Genomic DNA, 9,896 nt, shown 5'->3' on the forward strand with positions numbered 1-9,896 from the left:
ATTTTGATGTAAAGTTCCATGATTCATTATTTGTGTATAATACCCAGTAACTTCTTTTTTTAAATCTGAAGTAATCTGAAAAGAGTTAAAAATACTCCATGAATGATATTTTTCACTGTCATATTTATCTTCAAATAGGCCAGTTTAGAGAATTTTTTACTATAGAATTGATCACTGATTATAATTTACCAATCCGGGGCGCCTGGGTGGCTCAGTCGTTAAGCGTCTGCCTTCAGCTCAGGGTGTGATCCCAGGGTTCTGGGATGGAGCCCCGCATTGCGCTCCGTGCTCCACTAGGAGCCTGCTTCTTCCTCTCGCACTCCCCCTGCTTGTGTTCCCTCTCTCACTGGCTGTCACTCTCTCTGTCAAATCAATAAATAAAATATTTAAAAAAAAAATTTATCAATCCATATGGAATTATGGACTATTAGACCTGGATGGATTGATTCTGTTTATTGATGGACAAGGGATGAAAAATTAATATTTAATGATTAGTTACTAGGTGTCAGGTGGTAGCCAACTCTTGTTAGTTGTCTCCCAGTATCTGTTGGCCTGTTCTTCCTCACTACGTGAACACTGATTTTGTGCAGGGCCACATGTGCCTAGCCTGGGTGATACTTCATCATGGTTCCTGACTTCCCAGTCTCCCTTGCAGCTGGAGTGGCCCCCATGAGCCAGTTCTGGCCAGTAAGACAACATGAAAGGGTGCAGGAAATATTTCTAGGAAAACTTTGCTTTCCTGATAAAAGGAACAAACATCTGATTCCTCCCTTCTCCCCCATTCTACCTACCTTGAATACAGCTATGATGTATGGAATTCTGGCAGCCAACTTGCTACCACGAGGCAGAATCCAAGAAAACTACAGAGATGCCAACACCAAGGTGATAAACCAACTAGCAGCTACCTGCTTCCAGAGTTTTTGATATGGGAGGAGAATAAACTCTTATTAGTTTAAGCTAGTGTTGTGTTTTTTGTTACTTGAAGCTGAAAACATTTGTGATTTATCCAAAAGTTTTACATGAAATATTTCATTTCACCTTCACAACCATCCCTTTGATATAGGTGTTATTCTCATCTTACCCATTATACAGATTGGGAAACTGACACTTATGGAGATTAACTAACTTCCCCACAGTCCTACAATGTGTGAATCTGTGATTGGCATTTAAACGTGCCTGGCTGTAAGCTTCCTTCCTTTTCCACCACACCGCCTCCACTTAGTGATCTGTATACACCACAGGGCAGCGAAAATGCTAGACTAGGAAGCTTGCCCAGAGTTACCCAAGTAGGGGCGGTTGTACCAGGACAAGATTCCAGATTTCCTCAAAGCTTGGCATTCTTATTTCTCTATGCTTAGCAAGTAAGGCATACAAAGAACTGTCTACCTCTCTGATACAGTTTTATCATCCCACACCCCTGTGGGATGAAAGGTCAGAACTAGCTTTCTTCCCTGGAGTTTATAGTTAAGACTTCTCTGCCTCAAAAGTTGTGCGAGCAGCCCGAGGTCATGTACTTGGCCATCGGTGGCCCTCAGCTTCTTGGCACCGTGCTAGGCCGCTCGATTGTGTGACGTTTGCTTCCGCCTTTTAATCATTGGGAGCTTTTCCCTAAACAATACGTCTTATTTGCATTTTTTCTTTTCGCTGCTCTGAGAAATATAGCCTTGCTGTCCCGGAAATGGAAACGAAATGCCTCAGAGCAGTGGAGGAACACAGTTCTGAATATTTGTAGTTTGACTCTAGTTCTCATTTTTCTTTTTTGTTAGAAAAATAATGTCCAGCACACCTTTACTGTGATGTTGTTTAGTGGGTATGTACTTACTGAGTTCAAGCTACACTGGGGATATGTATCAGGAATCTGGGAGGTGCTCAGCAGTACCTTGGGGTTTATAATGAAGTTTGAGAGAAGAACAGATATCAGCATGCTGTATATGGGTGAAACTCTGGGAATGAGGAGATCTGGGTTCCAAACCAGCTGTGCTTTGAAAAGGCTAGATGGTACTACAGTGTAAGTCAGCATGAAGGAGGGATCTGGGGAATTATTGTTCCAAAATATTTGCAGTCCCTCCCTGGCAGACCCTCCCTCATTCCAAAACCACAGTTATCTGGACTAATAGAAGAAAGTCGATGGATGAGCTAATTAAAAAAAAGAAAGAAAGAAACTATTCATAAATGAACTAAAAGTATCATAAATTGATAAATTATGCATCAAAATTATAGGCGCAATATTAATGCACATTCTCTATATTCCTATTTTTCTAGCAGCTTCCACTTCCTCTTCTGCTCCTCTTAATGGTACAGGATAGTTTAACCTAAGAGAGATATTATGTGTCCGGGTTTACGGGTTTGAGTGTTGTTCATATCTGGAGGCTGAGCTGTGGAGCGCTTGGTGTATCAGTGAGAAAAGGGACTGATGGCTTAAAAGGCTGCTGAATCATTGCCCATCTTCAATGAAAATCCTGCTCCCTTGACAAAGGAGCAACCAAAACTATCTTTCCAGGGCATGGAAGACAAGTAGTTAAACTAAACGGCTTTATGTACACTCATCACCAAAAAGCATGATTGAAAAAGCATGGCTTTGGAGTCAGATATTGTTAAATTAGACCCCCTGGCTCAGCCACACAAGCTATGTCAACTTGGGCCAGTTACTTAGATCTCTAACTTTATTAAAATGAGAATAATAATACCCTCTTCGTGGTGTGATTGCATGAATTTAAAAACACATTGGCATAGACTATAGCTCTGTGGTTAGCCAGACTCAATAAATGATTGGAATTAGTGGAGGAAAGAGCCAGTTCCCACTAATCTTGTATTCACCACTCTCTTCCGGCCCCCAGATACCCTTCATTATTCCCCTTCTCATTTCCATATTGATTCTTTCTATCTCTAGCTTGACATATATTCTTTTAGCACCTCTTCAATGCTTTGAAGACCTCAGTCATGACCAAGAGCTATGAAAGTAGTGTGATCTTTCTTTTTGAGGTCTAAAATGCTTTTTAAACATACTTGACATTTAAACAGAAAGAAAAGGCCAGATAATTTTTTTAAAAAATGTTGTGTTTTTTTTTTAATTTGCATTGCACTCACCGGTTGCACCCAATGTTATTGAGTTGGGCTTCACTTTAAATATTTTGCTTTAAGCACATTTCTGTCAAAACTCAAGAGAATTTTCAAAAAGTGAAAGAAATTATGAGTGGCCTAGAATTCCATCCTGATTGCCATTGTTTATTAGACAGCAGGGTGAGACCATATAAATGAAATGTGTGGTTTATAATGGTTCTGTGTGATCTAATCTACTTGGGAAAAAATGGATGAGTAAAGGAAGGACATACTTATTGGATATCCCAGTCAATTTAAGGAAATGGCAAAAGAAGGCAACAATACAGAAGTCCTTCCACTCAAAAATATTTCGATGTTGTCTGATTTCCTTTCTTCTCTTTGCACATGGATTTTTCTTGTGTGTATTGTATTAGTTTTGGTTTTTGGCTTTTAGTTTTGGTTTTGGTTTTGGTTTTCTTTTCTTTTTTTTTTTTCCACTGCTGTAGCAAATTACTACAAATTTAATGGTTTTGAGAAATGCAAGTCTTATAGATCTGGAGGTTAGAAGTCTAAATCAAGGTGTTGGCAGGGCTGCATTCCTCCCGAAGCTCTAAAGGGAGAACATTTTCTTGATTTCTTTTTTTCAGCTTCTAGATATTACCTGTATTCCTTGACTTATGGTCCCTTCCTCTCTCTGTCAACACCTTCTTCTACTAACTCTGACCTTCCTGCCTCCCTCTTATAGGACCCTTGTGGTTACAATGGGCCCACCCAGATAATCTTGGGTAGTGTCATCATCTTAATATCCTTAATTTAACTGGCACATTCCATTTACCACATAAAGTAACCTATTCACAGGTTCCAGGGATGAGGACATGGACATCTTTGGGGGGATATTAGTCAGCCTACTACATATATTGACCAAGATATGGTTTTTATTTCAGATTTTTCTGTTCTCCCCTGGGTTCCTATTTCCCAGTTCACCTAGCTTTGGCCCTGGACTTCAGAATCCTTTCTCAACTCTGTGAATTCCATCTCTGAGTTTGTCATGTCCTCACCATAATGCAGAGTCTAGATTTCTGGCGAGCCTGATAAGTTTAACCAGCTCACTGTATGTCTACGGGGATGACACTTGAATGAAATGATGCTAACCTGGTTGTAGGAAGAATTTCAACAGCCTAAAAATAATAAAAATTTAATAACAAGCTCTAATTACCAAGTAATTTTTCCTGGCCCTTTCAGAGCCTGACTGTTGAATGTGGAGGTGGAGGCAAGGTGTGTCTGCAGTTGTCCATGGTCCTGAACTACCCTGCAGGCTGGTGTTTGGTTGTTTCTCTTGACTTTGGGACAACTGGTCCAGTTTCAATGTCTTTTCCAGAAATTCTGAAGTAGATGAGAAAAGAAGTTAGATCTGTAAAGGGAACTTAGTGAGATTATATAAAATAAACACAGGTGGTTGGACAGGCAGAGCCCCCTGATAATTTGCCAGACAGAAAATATGAAAACATCGTTTGACCTAATTTTCAAATAATTACACCTACAAAAAAGATACAATAATTGACCACTGCATAATTATCAAATAACTAAAGGGAAGTAGAATATTTGTACATTGAACAATGTAAAGGGCTCACACGTCAACCTTTGGGCAAACAAAATAGGTAAAAATATAGTGATTATTAGTTGAATTGCACAAAAGTGTTCAAAAATTTTTTTTGCTTGTGATTTGCTGGAAAATACTATCTTGTGTGATTTATTACATACATTTTTTATGTCATGCATTTTTAAAAAGATTTATTTTTAAGGCACGAGGGGCAAAGGGAGAGGAAGAGAGAATTCCAAGCAGACTCCTTGTGGAGGCTGATGTGGGGCTCCATCTCAGGACCCTGAGATCACGACCTGACCTAAAACTAAGAGTCGGACACTTAACTGACTGACCCACCCAGGTGCCCGTCGTGCATTTTTGACAACTATCACATTTCTTGAAGTTACTATTTGCCCTTCCTCCACCCTTCTCCCTCCTTTCCCACTCCTGCCCCCTCAACCCCAGACACCATCATCACACACCATGGTGGGGAATGTGCCTTTCCACAAATTTTTCCCATTCTTTCCATCCTTGCATCAAACACAAACTATACTTTTGATCCTTGACCTTATTTGTGATATTCATTATTCATTAGTTCCTCATCTTGGAAACCTCCATTCTTTAGGGATGGAATGGAATGGGAATTAGGAATGGATTTCAGGTGCTGTGTGTCTGTGATTCACATTATTTGATAGGAAAAACTAGATTTCACACACAAAAAAACAGTGATTACACATTTGTCTCAGCTAATTCAGAACTTCAGTGGGGTACAGGAGTGCAGTTTGGACAGGGCATGTCTGCCGCACACACTTTTGGATAAATAAAAACAGCAATAGCAGTCTTTATACATGTTGATAAAGCTGGTCAGATGAACTTCAATGCAGTTGTATTATCAGAACATGGTGGTCTTTCTGCACTCCATTTGTGGTGGATATTTACTTGGACACACCAAACATTCTGGACGAGCAGATCCAACCATAAATCATTTTATACCTGAAACTACTGGGTGTCTGTGGGTTTAACTGGTAAAGCTTGAAACAGATTTCAGTTCCTATTATTTCCCAGGATTAAAAATAGACAACTGTGATATACTGTGAGTTTCCTTAATTTAGAATGTGAGCCAAAGTTTTGTTCTTGTATTTGGTGGTAGTAGTAGTAGTGTAGTAGTAATAATAATAAAGTGGGGTGATAAGCAAATAAATATATAAATCTGAGTCCAGAGCCCTTTGTTAAGTGAAGCATTCCAGGAAGAAGTCGGGGTAGATGCCCACCAACACAGGTTAACACGTGGTGAGTGCCCTAGACTTGGCTGCAGAATTAACATCGCACAGCAAAGTGTGGTAGATTTTATCCTAATTGCTGTTACCCCCCAAAGCCCATTTTGCTTAGAGCACACCTTCATTTTATAGCTAGTTAATAAAGAAGACTATGGTTTAAAGTCTGTGTTGCCATGGAAACAACCAATTATAAGTGCAATCTGAAGAGATGGAAGACAGCTGCCAAAAGTCTCAGGGAAAAAAAATGATCTGGGTTGGCAACCTACAAGAAACATTGCCTGCTAAAAGCTTTTGCCCGCTTCCCCTCGCATTGGCCTACAAGTTTCTATCTGAGCAAACATCTTGCACCCATTTGCGAGCGCTGCATCTGTAATACATTCTAAAAGGATAATTGCGTCTGGGGCTCAACATATGGGATAGTGAGGCAGGAAAAAAATTCTCACATTTTTTACTATAATTTCTCTCATATGTTTCTTATAATTTCATGGCACCAACATCAACATGAGAGAAAGAAAAGAACCTCTCTTCTAAGTTCAGAAGTGTATTCCTAAGTTGTATTTTAAATACGCTTATGTTGATTGTTTATACATAGCAATGTGTAATGCTAATGTTTATGAAGATAAGAATTATAGAACTTTAATAAACTATGAAACCACGAATTTGGAGTTTTGGTGTTTAACCCTTGTATATCTGTGGTGCTCTAATTATAGTTGTATCTTAATTTCTACTTCTTAATCACTCTGTATATTATGCTTTGTTTTTGGGAAGCTTGATATGCAAATATAATGTGTTTCCATACCAGAAAATTAAGTTGAAGATAATTCACATTAAAATATATTTCACATACATGATTCCATTCATCCTGTTAACGGCCTTATGAGGAAGGATGTTTTCATTTCCGTTTTGCAGGTAAATAAACTGAGATGTGAAAGATTCAGTTAGTTAGTGGAACTAGGGGCAAACCCCCACCCACCCGTACCTCTAGACCTAGCATGACATTCACTCTACAGTATGGCTCCCCTGCAAGCTTAAAATTAAGTGCACCTGGTATCAACCTTTAGTATGTCAAATAATGTAGCTTTTAATCTTTACTCCAAAAAGTGTTTATAGTTGAGACTCATCAATTAGTAATATACGGATACCAATTTCCCCATAGTCCACCTGTGTCTTTCTCTTATTTGTAGTTAAGTGATTGGGAAGTAAAAGAGTAAAATTGACAAGGACGGGACTCACGTTCAATTAGCATGAAATGGTAAACAGCTGCTGTGTTCAAATCTTGTTATGAGATTGTCAGACTTACAAAATGACAATACACATGGCACAGTTTTGAAAAGTGAAAGAGAAGCTGAATCAGAATTTAAAAGCTTGATACATAGAACTTCTGGGTCCTGGGAGACACACAAGAATTTCCCTTTTAAGGAAATGGGCTATATGTAGTGTGCAAACCCCTATTCTGGTTAAAAAAAAGTAAATTCCAAGGTTGAGTAACTTTTTTCTTATATCGGCATGGTACTCATTTGTGCAGGAAGCATTATTATTGCATGTAGCCTAGGGCAACACTAATTATCTTCTCTATGCCGTGTTGGGGGAATGTGGGAAATTAGTCACCCAACCCCACTCCCCTCCCCCCTTGCACATCAACAACCGAACAAAATTAATCTACATAAAAATAGTTTGAGAAAACATACAGTATTTTGGTTACAATTTTATTCAAAATTAGTCAAAATTTGCAAGTACAGTCAACAAATATATTTCCCATATTTTGTACCTAATTACTATGAAGGCATCCTGCATGAACTTATGAGATCTAAGGTGCTTATCAAATTTAATTAGGCTTTCTCAACAGTAAGGGGCTGTTCTTCAACTTTCACACCCTCTAATATATTTTAGGTCATTCAAAGGCTATTTCTGGTTACAATTATGTTTCATTTAAACTCCACCCTTTCAGATATCCCCCACTCTCTGCAAACCCCAACCCAGTTCCTGTGGAAAGAGATGACTCCATCTCTTACTTTACCCAGAGCATGGACTCGTCACTTTCTATCCCAACTTCTCTATTTTTGCCTTTCTCTTCATTTTCCAGTAGTTCTCAACTCTGAGTGCACACTAAAGTCACCTAGAGACCTTTTCAAACAATACTGTTGCCTAGACCCATGCTGGACTGACGAGTTAAGAATCTGGGCTGAGAACCACTGACCCACTCTTTTCTTCCTGAGAAGAACCTCTTATTTGTCAAATCCCATTATCGACCTGTGGTCAGGAGCACATTTCCTGCCTTCTCCAGGGCATTGCTTCCTGAGTCAACTATCTTATCCTCATCATTCTTTTCCAATGGTTCATTTTCCTTAGCCTGCCAAGTTCTCTTTTCTGGTGGCTTCATTTACTTCATCCTCTACTCTTTGTATCCTCCCAGGTTAGCTCAGGTGTCGTTACAGATACGGTGAATCCCGGAGCCTTCATCCCCAGATAGCTGCAAGTGCTGAAGTCAGCTTTCTAGTACCATTGAAATGGCTTCAGAAAGTCACGGTTCCAAAAGCCAAAGAAACGAGAAGAGATTTGAGCCAGAAATAAAAATGGACCATGCCTGAGGGTACAAACAAAAGGATCATCCCACTAGGGGTAGTGCCTTACAATTGTAAAGTCCTGCTTCTCATATCAAAAGCATGTGACTGCCTACTAAATCTATGTGATATGAAGTTCGTTGTCTCAGTTTACTGTTAAATGACTTTTTGTTTTTTCACTTAGCTCATGGGCAAAATCCTTATTTATTGATAATTATCAATGCAGTTTATGATGTATACTCTTGTGGTGATTCTTTTTTTTTTTTTTAAAGATTTTTATTTATTTATTCGACAGAGATAGAGACAACCAGCGAGAGAGGGAACACAAGCAGGGGGAGTGGGAGAGGAAGAAGCAGGCTCATAGCAGAGGAGCCTGATGTGGGGCTCGATCCCATAACGCCGGGATCACGCACTGAGCCAAAGGCAGACGCTTAACCGCTGTGCCACCCAGGCGCCCCTCTTGTGGTGGTTCTTATTACTACGTCTAGAGCAAAGTAGAAGAGCCATGTCATTGAACACGGAAAAGAGTGGTTTAGGAGCAATTATTCTCTTGTCTGTCACAGAGTGCTTTTTTAGGAAATGTGGTCCCAGTTGTTGGGTTCCTGCCATTCTGAGTACTAAGGAAAACCATCCATGACCCATTTTTAAAAAGTGCTTCTTATCAGATGAAATTTTACATGGAAAAATAATTTTGAGTATTCAAATCATAATTCATACAAAATAAATTTGAGTATGTATTTTTGAGCATTTTAAAGTTTTTCAGATACAGTCAACGGACTAATGACAATTTGAGTTTAAACAATAAATATCTGCATGGTCTCTTTTAAAAGTGCTTAAGATTTGATTTATAGCTTTTGCCCAAGAATCATCATGGAAAATCTATTTGTTCTGTAGTGGAACTCAATCAGCATTTTCTTACTTAAAAAGCAATTTCACTTTAAAGACAGAACCACTTACTTTTAGAATACTTGTTTCTTCAGTAAAGATTTCTGAAATTTCCATTTATTGCTCTTCTCTCCCCAGGCCTAATCATTCCTACCTCAGTTCCAGATGTCCTACTTGTGTTTGTCAAAAATGTATTTGAAAACCAATTGCCACATCATGTGGGTATTGAGTAAAATAAATGATTTCTCCTTGGCTAGTCGTCTTCTGGAATTCCCTCCAAGGGAAACCTGGATCTACAAGGAAGTTTGGGGAAGGGGCATAATTGGGTTACACTTTCCATTGCTGTGTCTGCATTTCTTTACTTAAAATGAAGCAAATTCTGGTTGGTTTCACTAAATAAATAACAATATTAATGGTAAATTCAGTATATGAACACTCGTCCAAAGTAAAAAGCTAAAGGTTAGCTATGGTAACTTGTTTACATTTCTGAACTTAAGGAAGCCATATTTGTGTTACTAGAAGGAATCTCAGGTAGAATCCTGGAAAAAAAAC

The 9,896-nt window shown here is 38.9% G+C and overlaps 1 protein-coding gene across 1 annotated transcript in view; it reads left to right on the top strand.

Annotated features, from left to right (window-relative positions):
• FBXL7 (F-box and leucine rich repeat protein 7) overlaps positions 1-9,896 on the top strand; it is a 375,066-nt gene that overhangs the window by 236,740 nt on the left and 128,430 nt on the right. The window lies entirely within an intron of this gene.

Source organism: Ursus arctos, unplaced genomic scaffold (genome assembly GCF_023065955.2).
Source record: "Ursus arctos isolate Adak ecotype North America unplaced genomic scaffold, UrsArc2.0 scaffold_15, whole genome shotgun sequence".
NCBI lineage: Eukaryota > Metazoa > Chordata > Mammalia > Carnivora > Ursidae > Ursus > Ursus arctos.